The 26698-nt window shown below is 40.9% G+C and overlaps 1 protein-coding gene across 5 annotated transcripts in view; it reads left to right on the plus strand.

The window, feature by feature from the left end:
• Positions 1 to 26698, plus strand: part of LMO1 (LIM domain only 1) — a 280507-nt gene that overhangs the window by 141785 nt on the left and 112024 nt on the right. For all 5 annotated transcript variants that reach the window (XM_074917919.1, XM_074917918.1, XM_074917921.1 and 2 more), the window contains one exon: positions 19409 to 19489. The gene's annotated coding sequence lies outside the window, so the exon portion shown is untranslated. The remainder of the gene's footprint in view (positions 1 to 19408; positions 19490 to 26698) is intronic.

Consider the following 26698-nt stretch of genomic DNA (forward strand, 5'->3'; position numbering starts at 1 on the left):
GAAAAAAAATAAGCAATTCAAATAATTTTGAAGTTCCATTCCTTCATTCATTAGGAGACTTAGCTTGCAAAATCCTAATTAAAAAGAACATTTTGTGTTAATGAAAATGTTCTAATTTTTTACCTTATTAAGTTAGTTAAATTTTTTTCCAGAGCATTCGGCAAGAAGAGGTCTCTTTAACAGCTTTGTTCATGTTTATATTCTTTGATTGCAAAATTTGTGAGACAAAAGAGAGCTAAACTCATTCTGTGGTGCCCTCCAGTTAACTGTTCAGTTGAAAAATGACCTTCATAACTAAGTCCCTTGCCTTTTCATCGATATCAAGGAGTTACAACTCTAACCCACAGTTGAGGAGGTGGCTTCAGTCTGGTAAACCATCAGAAATTGCATGAGCACCCCGTGGAGTGTAGATATTTATAGATATCTAAGAGGAGTACAGATAACTGAATAATTTGGATCTGAATTCTGAAACAGCCTAGGGCTTTTCTGCTGGCTTTCAAGTCCAGCATCCTCTTGCATGACATTTAGTCATTAAAAGCTGAAGTTTATTTCAGTACCTAATAATTCTGCATCAGACATAATAATATTGCAAGCCAGAGATCACAGGGGATGCACAAAGGTTCCTACTACGGTACAACACTGAGAAAGACAGCGCTTTTTGGATGTCTTCAAAATAGCTGTACTATATGTGAGGTTATGTTAACTGTGAAACACATTCATTTATGCAGTCTTAAGATTCAATGCAGACCACTCTGTTGGTATAAATCAGGGTGGCCATAAGTCAGTCATGCTGAGCTGAGATATGCTCATAGAGAACCCAACCCTTAAGGAATTTTGCACCTTTGGTTTTGTTGCCTTCATTCTGCCAGTAATCTAGCTCTAGTGAGTTGGATTTTAACATTCAAAATCTCTCCATAGGCAGAAATTACTATAAAAATCTTTACATTCTTACAGAAATACAGATCAGGGACATAAAAATATTTTGGACTTGCTCCAAGCACTGGAAAAATATTTATTAAAGTATCAGGGAAGCATAGAACTGCATAGGTTATAAAGGACCTCCAAAGGTCATGCAATCCTACCTCCTACTCTGAGAATGTCTGGTGAGAGAAGGTTGCTCAGAACCGGTCTCCAATGGTGGACACTCCACAGCTTCTCTGTGCAACCTGCTCCTGTGTTTTCCACCCCTACAATGAAAAATTTTTTCCTAATATCCAGTTGGATTTTCCCAAGTTGTAATTTATGTCCTTAGCCTCTTGTCTCATCACTGTGCACCTCCAGGAAGTCTCTGACTCCATTTCTTTGTGCCTTTTCGTTAGGTTGCAGTAGGTAGCAATAACATCTCTTTTACTTTCTCTTCTTTGGGCTGGACAAAGCCAGTTGCTTCAGCTGCTCCTTGTGTTATGTTTTTCCAGCTCTCTAGTCATACTGGTGGCCTCTGCTTTACTTGCTCCAGTACATCAGTGTCTTTGTTTTCTGTGCAGGGGAACCCAGAGCTGGACACCACACTCCAGATACACTCTTAGCAGTGCTGAATGAGGGGGGAGTCACCACCTCCCTTGTCCTACTGGTTATGCCCCTGCAAACGCAGCCCCCTGTGCAACCGGCCGCCTTGGCTGCAAGGGACACTGCTCACTTGTGTTCACAGCATCTTGTCCACCAGGCCCTCAGCTGCTTTTTTCTGCAAAGCTGCTTTCTATCCTGTTGGCCCCCAGCCTGTACTGGTATGTGGGCTTAGTCCATCGCAGCTGCAGAAGTACTTGGAGTTTTGGTATTATTCCAGCATCCTCTACTTCGAACTAATTAAGAGCTATTGTTGGAGGTGCTTATACTAAGGAGACATGAAAAGCCTTCTTCAGCCCTTTGTGTTATTGTTGAGGATTTGCTAATAGTTAAAAGTATCTTTCCCGGATACTTTCTGCTTATTATTTGCTTTTCCCTGATATGTTAGCGGTCAGCTTTTACCTGCACAAGTGCTTGTAAAAACTAAGTGCTGAGCTGGCACGCTCAAATTTTCAAACAGGACATGCACATCAAACTGTGGGCCAGAGCAATACCGTGTTATGAGTGCAGCTGCTTGCACCTAACTTTTGCAGGTCAAACCTCAGATATGAAGTGTCAGGAAAGCACTGGAGACTCCTCACCATCAACCTATACAGGGAAAGAATTACACTGTAAAATTGAGACTCATTTAAAGTAATGATCAAATCTGAGGGAATGGCAATCTGTATGCAGACACTCCACAAGCCAAAAAAGAAGCTAAATTCATCGGGTGAATTATTTGCTGCCAATTATTCTCTCAGCTCTAATATTCGGTTTTAAATATTTATCTAGATCCACTTTCAACCTAGAATTTCAGTTTTCATTTAACATCATGAATGACTATATATATGTATGTGTATATGACATACATTATTTTCATTACATCTCCTTTGAATGCACTAGAATAGTAATGTGAATTGCCAGCCTCAGTTTTGGTAGATTTTTGGACAAGGTGTAAGCCTTTTCTCAGTGGATTTTGGTAGTTGTCTGAGTACCTCTTTGATCTGAAAGTGACCCTGCTGTGTTGAAATGTGGACTTGGCTAACTTCATGGCAGGACTCTTGGAGAATTACAAGATGGCTGTAAAGATGCACTAACCCTTTTCAAGACCTAAATTAAGCTTTAAATCAAAGCTAACTAGAATGCCACCAAAGCTTTTCCATTAAGACTGGCTTACACACCCTTGTACTGTGATGCACAGAAAACATCGTAAATTTTGGACCTGGACTGAAACCCTGAAGCTCTGTCTTTACTTTGAAAGTTCATGAAATGCTTCTTCACTACCAGTGAGCAATCCAGTATTTGTGTGAATTGGTTTTTGAGTGTGAAGGCAGATGCTGACCTGGAAGGCAGTTGGCACTAGACAATTATCACCAGAAACTGAATCTCAGCTCTAGTCCATCATTTTAGTTATCGATGTGCAGGAAGTGCCATGCCACCATTTTCAGGCAGAAAAGATACAAGCATTCAAGGAGTCCCTTTCTGTTAGAATAAGCCTTTATTTGTAATTGATGCATACAGAGTACTGCAGCTTGAAGACAGGCCATCACTGCCTGCTTCTTTTTATAACACATTGCACTTAAAAGAAAGGATTTTTGTTGTCTGCATACCAAATGTGTGGAAAAAAATAGATTTTTTTTTTCTTTGGTCTGTTGTATTCCTCACCGAAGATAGTGGTGGGGAGCTACACAAGCAATGAAGTAAGACATATCTCTCTCCTGAACATAAGATCTGCTTAGTCATAAATGAGTGCTTGAGAAGGGTGTGAGAAGTGGAACTTTAAAGCCTTTAGCAGCCAGGTGCAGTATCTGCATGTGAGCTTTGGCATCAGATCACAGTGGCTTTTCAGTATGAAACTGTACAAGGAGTAGAGAAAAGAGTCTGTCCTGGCGTTTGCAGGGGAAGCAAGAGGGACTCAGCCAGGCCTCGTAGCAAGACAGGGGCTGATAGGGTGGTTTAACTGAGCACCCTGCTCTTGGAGGACAGGAGGGCCTGGCTCATTTGAGAAGATGCTTATCAATAACCGCTCAGGCTGAACTTTGATGCAGAATTTCCTGGAGCTCCACATGCTCCCTTTCAGAAATGTGGGTGTTATAACATCATTGTGAAACACCATGATGAAATAGTCCATCATACTGACAATGTTTGGCTTTAAAGCTAGGGCAGGAGAGGAAAGAATCACTAACGCTCCAAGGAACAGCTTGTCAGCTTGAGGGCCTCATGTGTGCCAGCTGGATTCAAGTTCAAGTCTGGATTTGATCCACTAATGAAACATCATCCTCCAAAAACTACTGGCTGAAGGTGGCAGACCTCTGGAGACCCAGAAGGTTGATTGGAAAGTTGACTCTCTCTTAACCATATGCTTGTGTGTACGTCAGTTATGAAAATGAGTCAGATTTTCATTTTCAATTAAAAAAAAATCCTTAGGAAAAGCATTGTCAAAATAGCTGCAATTTCCCCTCCCCATTGCTATCCCTTTAGTTTAATGGAAACAGTTCTGTTGATTTGAACGGGCTCTAGGGTTTAATCCTGTCTTGGCTTTGCCGAGGCCAATATTTTGCCCCCTGTGGCTCTTGCATTTAGTGAAATGTGTAAGAGTGGAAGAATGTGACATTTTAATAAAAAAGCTGATAGAATCTATGAATTTTCTGAAAAGTCTGGGGTCAGTTCCTATGTGATGACAGTTCTGGGCTGAAGCAGACATAATATTTTTGCCTTCCAGCTGGGGGGAAAGAAGGATTTCCATTGAAGAGACAGGTCAAAATCCATTACACTGTCCCTAACGTAATACAGAAGTGTGTCTCAGCAGCAGGCTGGTTTCTGAGCTAGGGAATAGAGGAAGAGTTTTCACCTGGAACCCAAAAGGCAAGGAGAACACACATTAGATAGCCTCCAGAAGATTCTTTATACAGCAGACTTGTAAATGGATCCCCCCTTTCAAACCCCAGTTCTCTACTCTTTGCTCATATAAATATTTAAATAAATATTTTTTAGAGCTCTGGGAAAGCTCTATCAATTGCCTCTATCAGAACCTGTTCTATTAACTGAGCAACTTTCTACCTTTATAGCAGCTTTTCACTACTTTCTATTTCATTAGCATTCATTTTCTTTAGACATATGACATGCTACCCACTGGAAATGTAGGCATCTGGGAACATAAAGCTAAAAGCTGAGGTTTGCTTCAGTGCTTGCCAGACCACAGAATTTTATTACCTAACCTACCTTTACCTAAATCACAGAAAAATGACAAACCTTTTGATGCATGTAAAAAACCCCCTGAAACAGAGTTAAACTGCAAGCTTGACTGATGCAAACTGACATAAAGCATCACAATGGTGCACATCAGAGACAGATGTTTTCTCCAACTCCAGTTTAGTTGCATTTTTGCAGAGTGCACTACTGATTTGTTAAATGTACTGCCTGTAAAAAGATTTGGGTCTGGAGTTCAAACTCAAATCTCCATGAGTAATTGGCGAGCTGATGGTATTATTCTCACAGGTAGAAATGGGTAATGCAAATTTTAGAAGCAGCACATCTGTTCTTTCAGCTAATCGGATATGAGTTCTACAGGAATGACCGCATTAGCAACCTCAGTGTTATAACTGGAGGGACACAAATCAACAGCACTGTGGATGCTAATGTTGAGGAATTTTGAAATCTGAGCCTCAGATTCACACATACCTGGCTGATGCTGGCTTCTGCTCACAGAAAGTCTGTTACAAGATCCTGGCACCGGAAACTTTACCAGCTGGAGGACTATGGTAGAAGGCAGTCTTGGTCTCACTTCCAGAGATCTGTAAAAAGAAAAGAGCTTGGCGTTGTTTTGGTAGAAAGTGGTCCTAGGAAGAGTGAGAAACAATCATATAGCTAAGTATCTCAAGTGGCTGTTGCTTACCATGCAAGACTTCCCTGTGAAAGGAAGTGAAGTCACCAACTAAGTCATTAGTTGATTTTGGGGGGCGAGTTGCATGGATTATTTTTCTTCATACTGTTTGCCAAAGAAGGCCAGCAGTTTGAGGTCTCACTGTGTTAATGTCTTGTTACTGAAGTAGACAAAGGATGAGAAGAACCACAGCATAGTGACTGACCCCAAATCACTATTAGGAAGGTTGAGATTTCAAGACTGGTGGCTACATGGGTGAAATGGCCTGTCCCTGAAACCATGCTGCTCCCTTAGTAGAGATATATGGACATCCCTTGTGGTCAGTTGTCAGCTCTTTTGTTTTTCTTTCTCTTGCAAAAACCTAGATGGGAAGCAAAAGTAAAAGTTGGACAGTTTCATGTTCACCCTAAATCTTCTGTTTTGTGACATGTTACAGGCTACTGAGAGGATTAGGTTTGTCAACCGTGTACCCTAGACATTCCCTCTTATACATGGGTGGAAATCACATAGGCTGAACATAAACACTTTAGAAACCTTCTGAGATGTCAGTCTTAAGATGTGCTTTGTTTTTCACATCTTTCCCTCATGAAGTATGGGGAAATTCAAAGTGTATTGCCTGGTTATCAACTCCTTAGGACCACAACCCAACCATCGCACCCTGTATCTAAAACAAACCTACTCAAAGTTATTAACCCAAAAGCTGGCACTTCAGGCAGTTTGTCAATAGTTTGATACACCTGGAGTGATCTCCCAGGCATTTTTGTAGTGCACGCTATTTTTGATAATACAAAGTTATTTTAACTATAACCTGGCTTTATTTATCTAACAAATTTTATATCTATTCCTCAAAACTTCATACAATACATATTCACAAGCACACACACACACAGAGAACCCTATGATGGTATGTTGCATAGAGTGTTTTAATTTTCTATTTGTTTGCATGTTCTTCTGTTGATAGTTTCGTTGTTGTCCTACATGACCCATGTGGGTGATTTATTCCAGTTCAGAAAGGGAATGGTGGCTCCTATGAGCAACTCTTCAGTGTTCCCCAGGACACTACCTCTTTTATCCATCTCCACCCATAGAGGTGGAGAGCCCAGCAGCGCTCACAGAGAGCTCTAAGCTTGCTAAAACCCTGTGAATGCTAATGGATACGTTAGCTGGTGCTATACTCAGCTTTCCAGTGGAAATCTGAGCCCATTTCCTGTTTAGTTTTGCATGGTCTGCTGAAGGAAAAAGTATCCCCAAGTTCTTTTTGTCTTAACTGCATCCTATCAGCAGGCCAGCATTTTACTCTGCAGATGCTCGAGCTGTCATTTATTGTATGCAAATGTACTGGTATCTTGTTTCAGGTAAGTAGCCTTAGACCCAATGAGTTGAACTTAATTGGCATTAGAACTTCCCATTCAGGAGACTACATCAGACTCTTAAATCTGTTGCTATTCAGAAAAGCAGAGATGCTCTAGGAAGTGATAAAATATACTCCTATAACAAGAAACTCTTTCCCGAACTCTTGCCTGACAAATTGTCTTTTCATGTGTTGTTGTACCCTTGTGTCAAACCTTGAATTTTGCACACAGTGTTACATCATTTTCAGGATAAGAAGATGACTTTTTAATCTCTTTTTAATTCTGTATCTGGAAAATGGCTTTATTAACCTCTAGTTACTAAGCAATAATATATCTGATGTGCTCTGTGGTCCTGCTTACTTTCTGTTGCTCTCCTGCAAAAGCGTGATAACCTCTGAAGAAACTTGATGTGCTAGACAGACCGATAGAAGAGTGGTTTTAACTATTAATCTAATAGTTTTCAGACACCTGTATTTAAATCGCCATGTTCCTCATAAGGTAGTTCAGACACGATATGCTATTAAAAAAATGCAGACACCTTTATCAAAATTTACATCTACAAAGAATACCCCCCCATCCAGAGAGCTGTCTTTCTCCCATGTCCTAAGCAATGCAGTGAGGTCTGAACACCACGGCCATTCAAATCTATAGAACATGATCAAATAGCAAGACAGTCAAATATAAAGCAGCCTACACGAAGCTGTGGAATGGTGTCCCATTACGTAACGACTGTGGCATTCCCATTTCTAGATAACTAAAACGGTAGAGAAATTCAATGACATTATGGTCAAAGTAATGCCCACGGGAAAATAAGAACCCTGACAATATCCACACAGCAAACCGCATAAGACTAAGAAAGGGCAAATGAGTTTTTACAACTCGGAAGAAATATTGTGGAGTCACAGTGATTAGCTCTCCAAAAATAGCTACTTATTGCTCAGCAGCAGCTGGGAAAGGAAGGAAAATTTTACGAATTATTAAGCAAAGAGTAGAAAACAGAAGAGAAAATATTTATTTCGCTGCATAAATTGGTGTCATAGCCATGTTTGAGAAGCTCTCTAGTTTTCATCACCCATCTCAAAGGGATGAAAGTAGAAGTCAGTGGAGCACGTGCAGCCCTGCATGCTGCCTCTTCCTTATTTCTGATGGGCCCGTATGGACACATTATTGGCAAATGGTTGCCCGGCAGTGTCTGCAAATAGCAGTGAGCTCTGTTGCTTTGAAGTCATGTGAGATGCCTCAGGTCAGCAGCTCAACAACAACCTGCTTCAGTGTGAGGGGGCATTGGGCTTTTTTGTGAGGGCAAGCCTCCAGTCCCACAAGCTTCCTTGGAGTCTCTCGCCGGGCTGGACTGCTGCTGCTTCTTACCCCACCTGCAAGAATTCATTGGGAAACGGAGATGCACAGCCTTGCACAGAAACATGATACCTCCCACCAGTCGCTCCCAGAGGGACAGCGTCAATCCCTCTGGATGCTATAGAGCCAGCAGATGACCTCTGGTCAGCTGATGGGACAGTACTCACTTCTGCGTAGGGCCAAGGCTCCATCTGAGGGTATCACTCAGGGAGCCATACCCTCATTTTATTTCCTAAACCTCTATTTTGAGCAGTAATGGAAATAGACCAGAAGAGGCTGCAGGGTTGTTTGAAGGTACTGGATACAAGATCTGGCTCAGGAAGGTGTTTACATTTTTAGTTCTGAGATGCTGTAACATAATTCTTACATTCTTTCCTAAGAGCTTGCCACTATGAGAGAGGAGATACTGTGTTAATTGGATTTGCTGTTTGATCTAGCATGGCAGTTATTCTGCCTTTAGCAACAAAGGAGGAATCAGCTTCTTAAATTTCCAGTGCATGTTTATACAGCCGTTGACATTTTCTTCATCATCCGCTGTATCATGATTTTGTTTCAAAAGAAAGGTAGGACTGTGGTTACAGATATGCAGGAATCTGTGCATCTGGGATCTCTCACAAGGTTTATGATGCTGTGTGGCAGTGTGTGGCTTTGGTTCAGTTACCTGTGTCTCAACCTAGTTCCCTTGTAAATTGATGGGAGTCTTTTCCGTGATATGAAAAAGCCTAGTTCTTTGGCCTACTTCAAAACAGTGGGAGTTATTCCATCCATCTCAAACGGATTAGGCCTGCAACCCCAAACTGGGGAATGGTAGCTCTTAAACTCTTTGCAGGGATGTTGTACAGCTTAATTAGCTAAAAGGAATTAATGGAAAGGCATTTAAATGGAAGGGGAGATGTAAGTGAATATTATCATTGTGTGAAGAATCTTTTAGTTCAATGTTGAACTAAAAGTGTCTGAAATGTATTAATGCTCCTAAAAAAAAGCTGAAGGGTTAAAATGACCTAATTCGATATCAACTAATACACTCCAATATGCATTAAAGCAGGTAGATTATTTTTTAAACAGTACTATCTTGCTAAGTGATGCACTTGTGCACTATGATAGACTGGTTAAAGCTGTAAATGTCATTGTTAAAATGAGTATCTTTAACATCTAATATCTATTAAAATGAAGCACTTAGGCACCAGAAAAGACAGTTTTAAACTGTTAGGTCCCTAAATTATTTTTGTACAATCAAAATGAGACTCTTAAGGATTAGGTGGCACAGTGGGTTAACATCTTCTCAATGGAAGATTTACCATCATATCTTGCTTAAAAATACAAGTGATCTGAGACTGCTGTTTTTCGGGTGATCCAGCATACGTGTTTCTAAAACATATTTTAATGTGTTTTGCAGAGGAAATAGATTAGGACTTTACCTGCTTCTACTACACTTTGAGTAAGGGCAGGTTAGGAATTGGGTTCACAATTTGGATCATTTCCTTGATGATCTGACAAAGGGATAAACCATCCCTTTTTATAGCTCCATTTTCCTCCAACAACATCTTGTGACACAGCTACAGCAGGAGTTGTAAAGGATTCAACTCAGCAAGTGAGAATAAGGCTTTTCAAGGCAAGCATGATCATTTAGTCAAAAATGAGGAATAGGAAGGTGCCTACCTGCACGGCTAGGTGCAGAGGGAAGGTGAGCTATAAAGAAGCATGTTACAGTAAATTTGAATTGAAACTATCCAGCTGGCTTGTTCAGGATGTGTTTGCTGTAACTCACCTGAAACTGTCCACCTGGTGGTATGCAATGGAATATTTCTTTTGTTTGGTGAAGACCCAAAATGTCTTAGTGCCCAAAATATAATATTCTGAGTCAGCTCTACTCCTCAGTTCTGCTGGAGTTGCTGAAGAACACAGTCCTTTTCTCAGGCCATTCTTATCCCTGATTCCTCTTTTGATGCCCCTGCTTGAATGCAACATGTCACCAGTGGGTACATACCAGCTGCTTGCTCCTGCTAATTGCGTTTCATCTGGCATCTGAGAAGTTGCACTCCCAAGCAAGACCCCCTGCCTTGGCCTAAGCTTCTGAGTTGTCTGTGGATGGAGGGCAGAGCACAACACATGGCAAGGGGATGTATGTGTTGATGTCTTCCAGAAAAGATCTGAAGAATAATCTGTCTTTTGAAGCTCGATCTGTTCCCAAGGCCTTCTTGGGACAAGATCTCATCATGCATTTACTAGATTGGACTGTAGGGATACATGTCATGTTCTTGCTCTTGAAAAATTGTGCATATATCTTAGAAAGCAAATATGATACTTCATTTTCCTTTCTTCTACAGTATTAAACATCCATAGATGAGGTACACAGTCCCAAACATTTGTTTGCCCACATCAATATGAGGGAATACTTTGTATATATTTCCTCCTTGAGTAATTTATTTAATTCATGAGGCCCCAAAAAGCTTACCTTGAGAATTCAACTGTTAACAACTTCTGGGACAGTTTCACTGTCCTTTTTATGTATGGGTTGGTAAGAAATCCTTAAACTATTCCATGGATGTGATGCCGTGCATTGCAGGACCAGTCCTTCAGTGCACCCATTTTCTGTATTGTAACCTTCCCCTTTTGGTCCATGTATCAGGCTGCTGCCATTTGTCTTTTAGTCCAGATGGAGGGTATTACAAAAAAAATTGTTCTGCTTCATTTTCATAAATTCTTTGGTTTTGTGAATTCTTTGTTTTCAAAGACAAGCAGAAGAGTACTTACTTTGTGGAGCAGAACCTTAGCAATGGGTGAATGTCAGAAGGTAACTAGTGTCCTGCTTTTTCCAACAGCAGCTCTCTCTTTGTCTCTCAATGCTGCATGTGTGCATGTGCATACAGGCTAAGAGAGGTTACTCTCATTTTGGAATAAAGTGATCCAGAATTTTCTTTTGTGCATCCTCCTCCTCAGGACTGTGTGTCGGTGCCAGCAATGTGAGAAGTAGGTAACATCTTGACATGCAGCATCAGGTTTTAGAAATCAATAGCAGCAACTTCCCAAGCAATAGCAAAGTTAGTTTGACTGAAGTTTGTTCTAACTCTAGTTTTCCATAAAAATCTCATTCGTAGCCTTCTGAAGCAATTGTATGTGAGATGGCAGGTAAGTGCTTTTTTGCACTCTGCCAAAGACCAGCGCAAAGTGTCTCTGCTGTTCTTTGAATGTAACTGCAGAACCAAGGAGTCCAACCTGCTGCAATGTCTCTCCATAGGAAAAGCTACACAACTGTATCTAAACCAGGAAATTCCTGGCACGGAGCCATTAAATATATTCATAATTCTCACAGATTAACTTTAAAATGAAATATCCATTAAACGGTTACTATTTCACAGTAAAAATGATTTATTTCAGGAAAATGTAACAAAGCATGGGGGCAGCTGATAGTGCTGTTGCCCTTTTTTCTGGCGCAGGAAAGCTGGAGTGTGGAGTATGTCAAGTTGTGTCTTTTTCACACCCGTAAAAAAACAAGTTTGCAGGATTAAGTTTAACTGTCAGCATAGCGGTAGCACTTCTAGGTATCTTCATACAGAGGAACCTAGTGACACTGTATTATGCTATTTTAAATTGTAGGAATAAATTATTTTCCTATATATACCATAACTAAATGATAGATTTAGACACCACTTGACAGTATTTTAGAGCTCTGAATAAGTGGCAGCCCACATCTCAGTTTCTTTTCAGCACCCATTTTAGTATGTCAGAATAAGTTTTCTGGCTAATGTAAAATTATTTGTATTTCACATTCTTAATTGATGCTTTTAATTACTCTTCGTATACTTTAATAGTTTTCATATAGAAAACTGCTTTCTGTGCAGTAAGCCGAATCTCCAATCTGCAGCAAAACTTGCTTGAGTCAGGTTTTTGCCAGGCTCCATGTACCAGCCCCAGATACTAAATTATGTTGGCACTCTTACAGTAATCAAGGGAATAATTGTGAAGGCAAAGTTTGTTGTAAGGAAACCAAATTAGGAGAGGAAAACAACATTGCTTAAGAGAAATATTTAGTATGAACTAATCTTTTTGGTCTTTGTCCTCCTACAGTAATGACTCTTTAACCATGTAATATAATTATTTAAAACATACTGTAGTTTATCCTGTGAAGATTAGACTCCTGCTTTATTAGACTGCTAAAAGGCCGGTCTTCAAAGAATGAGCAAATTAAAGGTCTGTCTTGCTGTTTACAATGCTGGGGTCAGAGCACTGATATCTACCAGCTTTAATGTGAAGCAGCCATAAACCCCATTTAATTAAACAGTTAATAGCTATTTAAATGGACAGGGGTCTTTTCGCTACCTCTCGTGGTCACTCATCAGCCTATTGCAGTCAGGTATTTTCCCTGTTCAAGCTCATGTTAGTCACTAACAAATCCCCCTTGGTCTTCAGCAGGAACAGGGCTGGTCCTCCTAAAGCATCGCAGTACGGGGTGGGCCTCCTGTCATTTTTTCTGAAATTGCACTTCCAGTGGGTATTTGGGTTGCTTTATACCTTTTGCATGGAGATGAGCCTGAAACTACTCTCCAGAAACAGTAAAATAGAGGGCTGATAGTGTTTGAGTGCTGTGGAGGGGCTTGACCAGCTAGAACCCATGGGTGTTTGTATGAGTCACCCTTTGTTTCTGCTTTCTCCACAGAGGTTTTCCACATCTTCTTTTCTCTGGCATATCATAGGTTTCCCTGCCTCTTCCTCCTGTTACCTCTCTGCTCCATGACAAACCGATTCAACACACCTATTTAAGGGAGAAGAAGGTTTTTTTAAAGTGTGTTCTTTCAAAGCACCTAGGACTAACCTTAGCTTTTGCTGGTATCAGTGACTGTGAAAATCCCACCCCAGATTGCTGAAACGTGTGAGGCCCTTCGGGCTGTCTCACATGGCATTTCTGCCAAACGCAGGAGTCAATTCGAGCTGCAAGGCATTTCTGCAATTTGCAGTGGTCAACCTCCCAGGGCCTGTGGTGGAGATTGGGGAAGGGTCCTACAGCTTCAGGTCATGGAAATAAGAAATTTCATGAAAGCCTTTGCTTGAACATGCAAATAAATAAAAGTGCCCAAGTAGCTCAGAAGACAGAAAATAAACTGTTATGTTACTGTTATTTTAAAATATAATAAATTTAAAGGCAATTTCATGGGTTTTGTGGAATCTTGAGTGGCTATTTTGGACCACATGGGGTTGGTAATGCTCCATTTTGGAAAACCCACAAGTATTCAGATGATTGTGTGGATCCATTTCAGCTATTCTGGGAAAAAACCTGCCTGCTCAGGCTTTTTAACAATATTGGTATTACATCTTAGCCTTGGCCAGGCCAAATATACAATGAAAATGGCCTTTGTTTCTGTATTGCAATGCTTAAGCTTCCTGTCCAATCCAAAGTAGTACAGGAAAATAAACAAACAAAAAAGGGATCAAATTTAAATGCACAGCATGCTTGCAGCTTTGGGTCTGTTTTCTCTGTGTTGCACTTTTAAATGTAAAAAGCATGCTTCCCACTCAGATGGGGGGCATAGCCAAGAGGGGATCCAAAATGGGGATACTCTGTTTTCTATCTCATGCACAGATTTTATTGCATGTTTGTTCTTTCATTGTTGTTTTCTTTAGTCTAAAATAAAGATAAACTAGACAGAAAGCAAAGTGGCCAGGCGCCACTGCACAATTATAATTAATTCACTGTTAATGTTTCAGACATTGTTACAGCATACATTGGAATTGCTGGGTCGGGGTGAGATTACTTTGAGCTATTCATGTACATACTACAGGAGAGTCACATTAAATACCCACTTTAATTAATGTTTTCAAAATAAGCACCAAAGGGAATAGTGCGATTTACCACTTACAGAAAAGTTGGTTTGTACTTCTGCTTCCCAAGTTCACACCGTGTTCTCACCTTGAAAGGTGGGGATTTGAGCACGTATATCCTGCCGTGACCTCCAGAGTACAAATGTGCACAGCCCGTTCCTAAACACTGCTTCACCAGATTATACCATCAGTTTGGAAAGAAGGATGCAGCTAAGCTAAGACTCAAATCTGAATATCTGCAGACTTAGGAAAATTTCTTTTGTCAAGAGCAAAGGGGTTCAAGGACCCAAAAGACCAAGTTTTGCTGTGTTTTAAGCAAAATTGTAGAAAGGAAAGCTGATCTCTGCCCAAAGCCTGGAAATAGCCAGGATATATTAAATCCAACAGCACTTAATGTAAAGAAGAGGTCTCAGCCTATAGACTATTTTAACAGTTAGAGGAATGAAGTAGTTTTTGTAACTCCAAAAATATCTCTATTCATCATTTTTCTGCTGCCAGTATTTCCTGTGGGAGAAGAAAGCCGTGAAAATTGCGATCAGATATGTAATGATATGTGCTATTTATTACAAACCTTCTTAATTTTAACTAAGTCTTCCTGTGAGTATTGAGTCAGATTTTTCAGTCTGAGCCTCCAATACTATATATTTGGGCTGTGTCCCTCTCCAATGCTGTATATTTAAGCTGTGTGTCTGAGGGGTAAAATAGCCCTTTGTATGTTCAGTCTGAAGCCAGCTGAAAGTGTGCCTCTGCTGGCTAGGCTTTATCAGCCAGAAACTGAACTGCTTAGTGAAAAAGAAGTGATCAATGTGTAATTGAAACTCCTTTAAACTGAGTTTTTAGGAGAATTTATAACCTGCAAAAATGTTCTCATTATAAGCCCCTTTTTGTCTTTTCTTATAATCACCTTTAAGGAATGACCTGACCACCATCAGTAAAAGGAAGAAGATTTGGGTTTTAAAGCCAAGCAGAGGTTCATGTGTTTTGGCAATTTTTGGGGTGGGGTGGAGGGGATTGCCATTAAATATATTTCATACTATATCATCATTTATGTGAGGTGCCAAAATCCACATTAAATTTCTGGTGAAACCTGGTCTGCTGTAGAACACTATTATAGTACTTATTAGTGCTACATTTTTCATCACGGATGTAACCTGAATATCCTAATTTATGACCATCTGGTCTCCAGACAAGAACAGCCCATATGATCAAACTGCAGCTTCCCTCAATCAGCTAATACATCCATGCTGTGACTTCAAGAAGATGACACAAGTACTCCGTGAAAAGCCTTGAACACCTCCAAGGGAACTTTCAGAAGAGGGGGGGTACCCTTACACAACTCCTTGCACAATGCACCCAGCAGGGCTAGTCATTGTATCTGTTTATTCACTGGTGTTTGTTAATGGTAACTTTCATTTCATTTAGGATTTGATTTGTTTACGAACTAATAAATATGATTTATAAAAAGTGCCTGTGGTTCGCTAATTACTGCACATATGGCGTTTTCATTTTGTAAAACTGGCATTTGCTTTCTATTATGATTATGTCTCCGTTCACCAGTGCTAATTAGTTTGATTAGACAGATAACTTTAACCATTATTAGGACTAGATTAGGGGAACTTTGCATGCAGGGGAATGCAGGGAAGAAGGGTACATAACCAGTGAAGATAGGTCAGCAGCACAGAGTTTGTTCATCGTTAAATATTTTAAAATTACTTTTTGCTTTGTTTTCTACATAGAAGAATTGAGAAGCATTCACATTTAGCTACTTACAAAAATCCAATTAAACACAGTTGTTTAGCATGAATTTGTTAATCAGAGTTAATCTTTCCAATGAATGCATAATTTGGAATCTGTGTCTAAAATGTTCATTTAAGGATAAGCATATTACAGACAAATAAAATAAAAAATAAAATTAGATTCTTTTCCTTGGAATTGACTCTCTATATGGAGAAATATTGACTGTTTTGTGTTGATTGTCCTGCATGCTGAGGGACAGAACTGAAATTGGATAAAGACTAAGAAATGTCACATGAAAAACAATGCCACCTGGGGTGAGCTGTGTTTTTCCCAAGAGCCTCTGAAAATAGTTGAATACTGTCATCTGAAACTCTTCAGAAAAAAAAAAAAAAAAGAAAAACTCCTATTTATTATCCATTTTAGGATAAAAATAGTTATCCAGGACAGCAGAAGTTTGATATTATTTTACTTCTTCAAATGGATTCTCTATCCTAAAAAAGAGAGGCACTTTTTCTTTACCGATATGTTATAAATTACCTTAGTGCACTAAGAAAGTAGGATCTGAAATACCTGGGTTCAGGCAGTAAGGCACACAATTTGTGATCCTTTGGAAATAGTCACTGAACAGCGTCAAACTTTGATCTCATCCTTTCCCTCAGAAAGGAGACAAACTGATATTCAAATTAAGTAACTGTGGATACTCGTTTCATTAAGGTGACCACTCATTTCACTATGGATGATCACTCTATATTCATCCAGTTTCTATGAAATTAATTGGTTAGGTGTGAGAGGCAAAATGGTGCCCTGTTATGGATGCATAGTCCTGTTGCGGGCTACTGGGTCTACTCGCTGTGTTAATGTGGCAATGATGTCATTTGTGAGTGGTCCTTTTATTTTTTGTCTTTCTCTATTTTCAAAGCAATTTATAAGGGAACAGAAAAGTTCTTTCCTGTCTAAAAAGAATTGTGGGAATATTGAAAAAGACATAAAACTGCTATTGAAGGGTGAACACATAGAGAAGCAGTAAACTAGATTGTTGCAGTATTTACTCTCTCCTTGGCTCTTCTGCAGGATACCTCCTGCCATGCCTTTCAAAGAAAACCCCAGACAATTTAAATGTTAAAGTCTCAAATTTCAACATGCATCATTATTGTTGGAAGCATTTGCTCCAGGAAAAGTTTCAAAATTGCCATTTCTGTATCCTAGAAGAATGTGAACAGGGTGACCAGATTCTGAGATGGTATAAATTGGCAGAGGTTCCTTATTTCAATGCAGTTATCCTGTTTTACACCAACTGAAAATCTGGCCCTGGAGAATGAATATTTATGCCATGCCATGCCGGAGAGGTTTGAAAACCCTTTTTTTTTATGAGAATGAATAAAGAAAGGGCTGGGATGTGCTCTGTGCTGATGAACCCAAAGCCAAATATGACCTCCCCTTGACCTTTTATGCATTTAAGTTGAAAAAGGCCATTCTGATACATTCCACTGGAGCTTAAAATGCCTATATTTAAATTCCAAAGGTCAAGCTCTCTTCTCAGTATACTGTATGACCTAGCCTTTGTCTGTTACCCATTGATGTTGCCTGACTACACTTCTTATATCCCATTGACTGTTTACTGTTTTTCTGGCTAATGTAAGTGAAAGAGATAATTGAAATGATTTTGAGCTATGTGTCACTTCTGATTCTGATTATGTCTCCTGTGCTTAGTGCAGCTTTAGTGGCTCCAAACTCATTAAGTCTCCAGGAAATTTTAGATTACTCTGTTAACTATATCTTAATTAATGTATTTATCTTAAATTCCACTCAAGTCTTTTTGAAGTTTTCTTTTATCACTACGTCTATCTCTAATGTCACTGAATTAAGTAATTTTTCTTCAACCCTTCTGTTTTCTTTTACCTTTTGAGGGTTTTGGATACTTTTTTTGAAAGGCCCAAACTCAAAGGGACCTATTTCCAGGAATAATGCTTCATGCATGTTTAAAAGCAAATCACCATGATTTCAGTGGATGTAAGCACAGCCCCACTGGAATGAAGGGACAGGAAGAATTCAAATTTTTCAAATCTGTCTGAAACTTTGCGTCAGTGGTGCTGTGTCAATTTACACCATTGACAGTCAGGTCCAAAATAAAAGGGTAGTCAGATTGGTTTTGTGGCTAGTGGGGCACATGTCAGCATACCTTCCTCTGAAATTGAAACAGCCACGATACTGGGTGGTTCCCAAAAAAGGGAATAAATGCAATCCCGTCAAACAGGCTGACAGGCCTTGAGTGTAATTTCTCTAGATAGAATCACAAAGTAATCGTTGTCTCTAATAATCTCTCCAATTACTTTATAGAATAATAAGTTGTAATAAAATCTGTTTTAGCAGACTATTTTTACCCTCTCCTCTTGAAGATAAAGTCAAACATATAGGAACTGTAGAACATTTTCACAAAGCTGGGGGAATGCTCCTACATAATAGCATAACCAATCACAAGGATCTTTTTACATATATATCATCGTTCCTCTTGATTAACACAGCTTAGTGAATCATTAGTGATGAATAATTTACTAAGGGCCATAACCTGACACCCTGTTTGTGTTGAGATGTGCCCTACTGCACAGTCCTCAACAAACCTGGACCAGATGTTCTTGTCCCACCCCTTGATCATGTCTAGGTTTCCCTCCAGTGATTGAATGAGAGGAAACCCAGCCCAGCTGGAAAGCTAAGACACAGACTACTTCCAGTGTGAGGAGAATTGGTAAGATGCAGATCAATACATGATCCTCTTCAGTAGGCAGCAGTATTAACAGTAGGGCATTCCTTCCTTTTCTCCTTTTGCTCAATAGTAAAATTTCTGTAGCAGAAAGACTGTAACACTGCAATTAGGTGGTAGAAACCAAACAGAAACATATATTGGTAAAAAAAAAAAAAAAAAAAAAAAAGTATATATATATATAGAGAGAGAGAGAGCGCAAAGGCAAAGCAGTTTCTCTAATTTCATCCTTGGAAGGCACATCTGGTTTTGGTGGCAATTTCAACAAAGTGTTACATATCTAGAATACCAATTCCAGTCTGAATTAGCAATATCTGGCAAAATTAAGGGCAACTGGAATCACTGGGAAGTGTCAGGCAGCATTGAGTGAGGGCCATAACCTGACACCCTGTTTGTGTTGAGATGTGCCCTACTGCACAGTCCTCAACAAACCTGGACCAGATGTTCTTGTCCCACCCCTTGACCATGTCTAGGTTTCCCTCCAGTGAATGGTTGGCAATGCTACCAACTGCAATTATTATGAATGCCTGATAGGCTCCTGACCATGGAAAACCACTTGGACAAGCACAGCTACTCACAACAGCTCCTGTAAATAGGTGGAATTCTGTTAAAACCAATACAGCTGCAGTTACATACACTGTCAGAGCTCCTGGACCTGTGCCTTTAGTACTTTTCTCTGTTTCAGCAATTTGTTCAGTTATGAGATAAAAACTGACTCGCCTTACATTCGTACCTGCCGAGTAGGATCGAAAGGACTATTTGTAAGCACAGTTCATCACCAGAACTCAAAGAGTAAATACCACTGAATCAATCATATGTCTGGCTCTTGATGTCTCCACCACTATGCCTTCTCTTGAAGGAGGCACCTGCTGGTTACCCACTCTCTGCCCAGCCTCTGGAGCTCTTGATGGCAGCAAGAAGCCTGAGCTGCCTTCTGAGAACTTTCCATCTATTTTATTTCAGGTACTTCCCAGATACCTTGGACTCTCCTGCAAGGACCGAGATTGACCTGCTTCAGCTTTCCTGAAAGAGATAGAAGACAATGTAGGTGCTGATTTTTTCTTTGTAATGATGACATGAATTTTGCTTGGTATTGCAGTGGAAACATCAGCATAGGCATCACTGAAAGCTTGGTGTGAAACAGGTTAACCCTTTCTCTTACCATTGTTACTCTCAGTGCGCGTATCTGGTATAGAATTCAGGTTAACTAATACAAAGATTTATTTCCCACAACTGTCCCCAAACTCCATTACGAAAGAAGGAGGTTTGGAGATTGAGTTGATGGCATGACTCAGGGAAGGAGTAAGTATTTCTTGTCCCTTGGATGAAGCAAGCTACTTTTCTGAACTTTGCCTTGGGCTTGTCCAAAGGAAGCTTCTGTGTATTTTAGTCATTGTTTAATTGAGGGAGTTGTTTAACTTTTGTTATATTTTTCCCTTAAAAAGACAGAAGACTCCTTGGATTTACTTTTTATTACTTTATAGCAGCAGCCATAGTGTGTGAGATGTTTCCCAATCAGAAAGTAAATTTATGAAAGGGATTATGTGATGTTAACCCTGCAATACCCAGACTGGGCTCAGAGATCCAAGGCTGGTCTTGAACACCAAAGTCCAGCCTTCACTCCTACAGTTCTGAGAAAGAGGAGCTCATAAGGCTGTGACAGGCAGTTGATTCTGATAATGCAAAAGGAGAAAAACTACTTTATGAATGCAATAATTTCTATGTAGGCAGCATGGCAGAAGTGGGGCAAACAAATTTGCATAAAAAGGTAGAAATACAGAGAGGAACGTAGTTACATCTGCATGTGAGGATGCAGCGTCCTTTCCTCTGAACGACTTGTAACAGGAAAGTAGATGATATTTGAGGGTTTATCAAGTTTTTTGCCTGTCTGTTATACTCTTATGCTGCGTATTATTTTTTCTCTTCTACTTTCAAGTTATTTTCCAGGCAGTTTTCATTTTGCCCTTCACAAATTGTGTTGTGTGCACTGAGTCATGGGCTTGTGTTTTTAGAAAGGTTGTCAGTCACAGATATTCTCATGCAGCAATGATAAGATTAGCTCTGTTTTTTACTGTAAAGTATTAATTTAACCAAAGTTTGAACACAGTGAAAAACAAAGCATCAGCGGATGAACAAGCCAGCTTAAAAGCAGAGGTACTGTATTGTATGAACGGTTGCCTTCCTTTGGGATTGCAGGAAAGGATGGGAAAGAAAAGAAACCCCGTATGTGAGAGATCCTCAGGCACTGATGTACATGGGAATATGTTAATAGCCCTTAGTCTAACCAGTGCCTGGAGAGGCTGTGAGCACAGGGCCCTCCACAGCCCAGTTGTCCCAGAAACCTGGTCCTGGGATTCCCAGTCAGATGATCTGCTTGGGCTCTCCTCTGCAGGCTCATGCTTTCCTCTGGTTTGGGGGGTCAGTGAGATGCCTGGTTTGTGGGTGTCTCCAGGGGCTTCTCCCACAGGCTGTCAGAGGCATACCTGCAGTGGTGAGGGCTGCCGAAAAACAGAACAGAAGAGGTGGAACTGCCTGGGTCCCTAAGTGAGCCCTGACTGCCATATCTTGATGTGTCTCAGTGCTGCCTTTTTCTTCCATTCTCTCTCCTGTACCTGAAATTTGACTGGTAATCGACCAATATGAGCTGAAAAAGTGGTGTCAGCCTGAGCTGTGAATTGACCTGCTTTTGTCAGTTTGTCACAGTTTTATTGCTGCTTTAGCACAATGCCTGCAAGTCAAAGCCCGGCACTTTTGTCACCCAGAGAAAAGCCTGGCAGGCTGATGTCCTCAGGAACAGTTTCCAAGTGCAAAGAAGCCAGGAGATCCCTTTCTCCTTACCAGCTAGTCCAAACTTCACATTTTATTTCTAGCCAAAGAACAACCTAGAGCCAAAAACAACCTGCAGTGTATCTCCTTGGTGTTTCCCCACATCTCCAATACTGCCTGGAATTCATCTGCGGTGGTGCTCCATAAGATTTCCTGAGAATAAGATCAAAACTGTGTCCTTCTCTAAAGGTGACAATATGAGGCTCATCTCTTCATAAATGTTAAGTTTCTTACAGAAACAATAGACTGGATTCTTTAAATCAGAACATTTCAAATATAGGAGACAAGGAATAAGAGAGAATTCCAAGGCCTTTCATGAAAGACTCATCCTAAAAGCCAATTTAACTTTCTGCACAGCAGCAAATATATCAGACAGTTCACCTAAAAGCTAGCTGAAAGAACGTGTGTTTATACCTCTTATTTATACTGAGATTTCAAAATAAGCTTTTTGAACAAGCTGTGATATTTTATTTGGTTTCCTTAAGCTAAGAGTATTGCAATGTCAGACTGTGTTTTCTTAATCGATTATAACTTTGCCATCCTCATATTGCAAAGCTTATGATGAATGAATAATACGTTGCCCAGCGCCTCTGCAGCTTGGCCCAAAATTTGGCTTAGAGTACCTTTTTCATATCTTTGTTTCTCACACAAATATCTTTGCTGTTGCTTCTGATAAATGAATAATTTCCAGCAGCTGAGAATGCTTGAAAATAGTCATGATCCAGCCAGCATGTCTGAGTGACCCTACAAATAGCAAACACGGGAATGCAGCTCAGCATGCATAAGCAACCCTACAATAATAACTTTGTGTGTACAGTCCAGCAGGTGGGAACAATCCTAGAACTAGATTGCTAAATAAGCTGTTGAGAGAGTCATGGAAGTAACAGATCTGAGTGACTTCAGAGTTTTCTTAGTTTTACATGTGCAAATTCTTTTTTTTTTTTTTTTTTTTTATTGAGTAGATACCATTCCCTAGATTTACAGACCTGTGTTATTTTTCATCAACAGCATCCAATCTGTTGCTAAACTTGTTTTTCTGGAAGCTGTCCCTATCTCTCCAGCTCAGCTCCTAATTCTTACCCATGCCTAAGTCATCTTGCACCTCACTGCTTCTCCAGCTGCTCAGCTCAAATCATGAAATCTGTTTGCAAGCAATAGCCTCAACTCCTGAGTATCCTGAACAGGCCTTAGAAATTATCAGCTTTACTCTTGGAAAGGGGTAAAGTAAAGCTCAGAGTGTGAGAGGCTCTAAAAATGGTGAAAATGTTGTTGTTAATTCAAAATGTTATTCCCATATGTTCAGGAAACAGAATGATGATCAGGTTATGTAATTGACTTTACAAAAACACCTGCTTGAGTAGGTAGAGTAGGGTGGAAACAGGGAAAAAAAAAAAAGCATTTAGGTTCAAAAAATAATGCACCATTGGCTTGTTGGAAGGACTGACAAAAGCAATGCTGGCTTCTGAAGGGAGATGTTTGGATGGGTGTGCAGTGCCGTGGGCCATCGGGGCAGGGGGAGACACCTAGAGCTGGGCAGTGCTGGCTACAGGGGTTCGAGGACTGGTTTGGAAAAGTGCTTCCTTCCAGGCCAAGGCCAAATTCTCAGCCTAGGTAAATGTGCACAGCCTCATCCACATCCTGATTTACAGCCCTGTGACCTGGTTGCAGCACACACCCCCTGTCCTGTGCAGCCTTCCTTCAGGAAGGAGGGCAGAGGCTCATTCCAGGCAAGCTCTGGTGACAAGAAAATATTCCAGTTTAAACTGTTTATATTCTCCTAACCTGGCTCTCGATTATTCCCCATCATCATTTCCTTCATGTTCACTGCACTGTCATTTTTCTTGTAGTGTTTGAAATTTTTTTTTAACAATCTTAAGCAGAGATTTAATTGTGCAACAGCTCATTTCTCAAAGTATTACATTTGGCCAGAGGACTGCTGTCACTAGGGGTGTCACCTTCCTGAGATATCATGCCTCTAATCACCCTCCCAGACGGACTTCTACAGACTTCTTGATGAGCCACAGTCTCTTGAGGACATATGTAAAAGGGTTGCCGAGAATTAATATAAAATACCTAGTAATATAAAATACTTAGTATCCCTGTAAGCCTCAACTGAATGAATGCACTAGTCCAGGCCCGAAAGAAGACTGAGTAATAATTGCATGCAGTGTGGCAATTTTGTTTTATATTGTCCCCTGGTCAGATCTTTAATTTTAGTTGCAGGGAAAATACTCCACAAATCACTAGATTCCCCTCATTCTACCTCCACTTGCACCAAATGGAGTATTTAAGCCACCCTTCCCTGCACTTCTTTTTGTCTGTGTCTCTCAGAATAAAAGGCAGGACCGATCCAGTCAAATGCAGTGAAACAAGAAAATGCTCAGATATTTTAATACCCTGGAGCTACCCCTTGGCAGATAAAATTACTAAAATGAAATTTAAAGCACATCTGATTTACCTGTTGTTTGTGTGACTCAAATACCTATGTTTAATTTTGTCTATGGATTGGAAAAAGTTAATTTCAAGCCTTGTTTCTCTTGCTAGCAGCAACAACCTTTTAAACTGAGTATTACTGGTGAACCATATAGAGCTGGTTAAAAAAAATGCTTTTCAGTTCCACCATGCAGTTGTTCGGACGACAATTATGGCAGCTGAAGTTTAATCATAGTGTTTGATAGCTCATTTTCTCAATGTCAACACGAGGCACTGTTAAAAAAAATGAATTCTTTCATTTGATAAGCTGGCTCCAGAGCACTGGGCTCATTCAATAGGAAAACTCTTTCACAGGGCTGCAGCATGCATGGTTTTTCTCTTTCCTTTTTTTTTTTTCTTTCCTTTTTTCCTTTCTTTTTTTTTTCTGAAAGCCACCCAAGAAGAGATTAATCACGAGGGGGAAACTCAGCTTCACCCTCTAGCTGCAGGTCGCAATTTTTATTTGTATGGAATTGGCTTTTGGAAAGCTGAAGGCTGCCTGAGGGCAGGGACCTGATATAAGAAGAACCTGAGAATGAAGCAGCAGGGATTGATTAGCCTACTTCATATCCCACACTCCATAAGCACACTCCAACCGCAATCTAACACACCGCTGAGCTGAATAGACAAGAGAAATTGGATTCCTTCCTAATATTTAACCTTCAAGTCAGCTCCAACAGTTGTTGATATGTTGTTCTACCAGCAAGTAACAGTAGCTTTTTTATTCCAGCACCCACCCACACACATATATATACAATTTTATAAGTTATATGCTATATATTTACATATTTTCCATTTTCAATCTGTTTCAGAGCATGGTTTACCTAATCCATTTCAGTAAAAGTTTCAGGGAAGAACAAACTGACCAAACAATTATGCATAAAATTGTAGTGAGGGAAGGGAGGGAAAGAGAAATAAAAAGTAGAAAAAACTCATTGTCTGTTTCATGCCTTTCAAGGTCTTTTTCACACAGTCATTTTTCTTTTACCTGTAATTTTCCCAGTTCATTAATTGTAGGAATTGTCTGGATTGTATCTAGTGATATGGATGCTGCTGGCACTGACGTTATAGAAGTTTCATTTTAGATTTTTATATGTAAAACAGAGGTGCATTTTGGGAAATGTTTGCTTTTACTGGAGTTTGCTAAACCAACAGAAAGTAATGTTGCGTGATGAGGGCCAGTCCGTGGTGGACCATTCGAGGTGGTACAAGAGACCCACGCTGAGGTTGCCCAGGATGGGGCACACGTGAGGCAGGAGCAGCCACACGCTGCTGGGAGCCCTGGCAGCGGACAGGTAGAGATACTGCCTCTGTGCCGTGGCTGGTGTGGCACACTCCTGTCCTCTCATCAAGGCCCTCCGAGAAGCTCCCCTTTCAAGCATGAGAGAAAGGTCAGAAGACGATGCAGAATGGTCAGAAAATTGTGATTACAGCAGAGCGTTTGTGGGCCTGGGGTCTCAGAGAAGGGCTCTGCCCTTGCAGCCTGTGAATGGAGAGGGGTTTTGGTTAGAAAAGGCTGGTCTAGGAAACAAAAGCCCTGGTTTGGAAACATGCCCCCACCACTTTGCCCAGGCCTGATCTCACAGCAGCCCCTGGCAAGCTCCTGGATCCCAGACAAGGCTGCCTGGAGGCTTGCTGACCTCCCCAGGCTACCTGGGCAGCTGGCACTTTGCTTTCCTGCTGTTGAGGCTCTGGAGCTTCACGTACCCTTGGGCTAACCAAGCTCCCCACAACCTCCGGCTGCCCAGCTGGTGGGCTATGAGCTGCCTTGGTTTCCTAGCCCATGTGAGGTCAGGGCTGTCACCCACCCTCTGCCACTATCCCCACATGCTCCTGCCTATGTGTTGATATGTGTGACACACTTCCCATGGGGTTCTCCAAAGGGGAATTTTCTAAAAATTCCTGTCCTAGGGACAGTTCACATTGCTGACTCTTCATTCATGTTTGGAATGAATAAAAAATGAGAATTTGAGATTTTTCTCAAAATGGTTGTTTAATTCACGCTTAGCTGCACAACTTTTGTCCTGTTTGAGAAACCGAAGCACCTTTGCAGTGATTCCTGAGGTTGCCACTGTCTCAGTTTGAATTGTGGGGCACCTTTTGCTGCTGTCTGCCACCCCAAAGCCAGGCTCTACGCTTTATCAGCACACTAGGCCTCACTCTTGCTATGATTTGTTCACGTGGATCCAAAGCCTTGTCCTGATGCAGTGCAATGCAGTACAGAACTTATACCAGCCACAAAGGTGGGTGCTTCGGTGCCGTGTAGTGACACGACAGTGCCCACGGGGAGTTCAGCGCAGGGCACCACTTCCCTCTGTGTAAGGCAGGTGTGGGCATCCCTGCGTGTGCCTGAGGAGTGGTGGTGTCACTGTTCTGTAAGTGGCGCAGCCTCTGTCTGCACAGCACAGTGCAGGGCCCTGCAGAGGTGCCCGGTGTCCTGACCATGCACCATCACCATCACTGCAGGGCAGTCCTTGCAGGCTAGCTCGAGCATTTCTGCAGGACACAGCACTGTGCCTTGTCAGGTCTGGCCAAAGAGGCTGACCATGGCGTGGCTGCCCTTCTAACACTGACTTTTTAGGTGAAGTGGAGAGCAACTGTATTGAGTGGCACTGGGTTTCCCTTCAGATGGGAACCAGGAGGAAAGCAGAGCTGTGGTGGTAGCAAGGACTCTTCATCTTCTCCTTGGTTGTCGCAGGGGTGTAGATGTGTAGTGGGAAGCTTTGGCTCAGCCGCCCTATTTACTTCCACGGCAAGAGATTCTACCAAGTTCTTTATTCTCTACAGAAAGCACCAGTGAGAAATAATTGTGAAGCCTTCTCACATGACACACTGTATAACCAGCCTAGATCTTCTAGAATTGGGCAATATCATTCTGCAACTTGTAGTGAAAAAAGGTTGCCTTAATATATACAGTCTATTGGGAGAATATGCTGCTGAAACAGCTACTGCTGC

This window comes from Athene noctua, chromosome 14 (genome assembly GCF_965140245.1).
Source record: "Athene noctua chromosome 14, bAthNoc1.hap1.1, whole genome shotgun sequence".
Taxonomy (NCBI): Eukaryota; Metazoa; Chordata; class Aves; order Strigiformes; family Strigidae; genus Athene; species Athene noctua.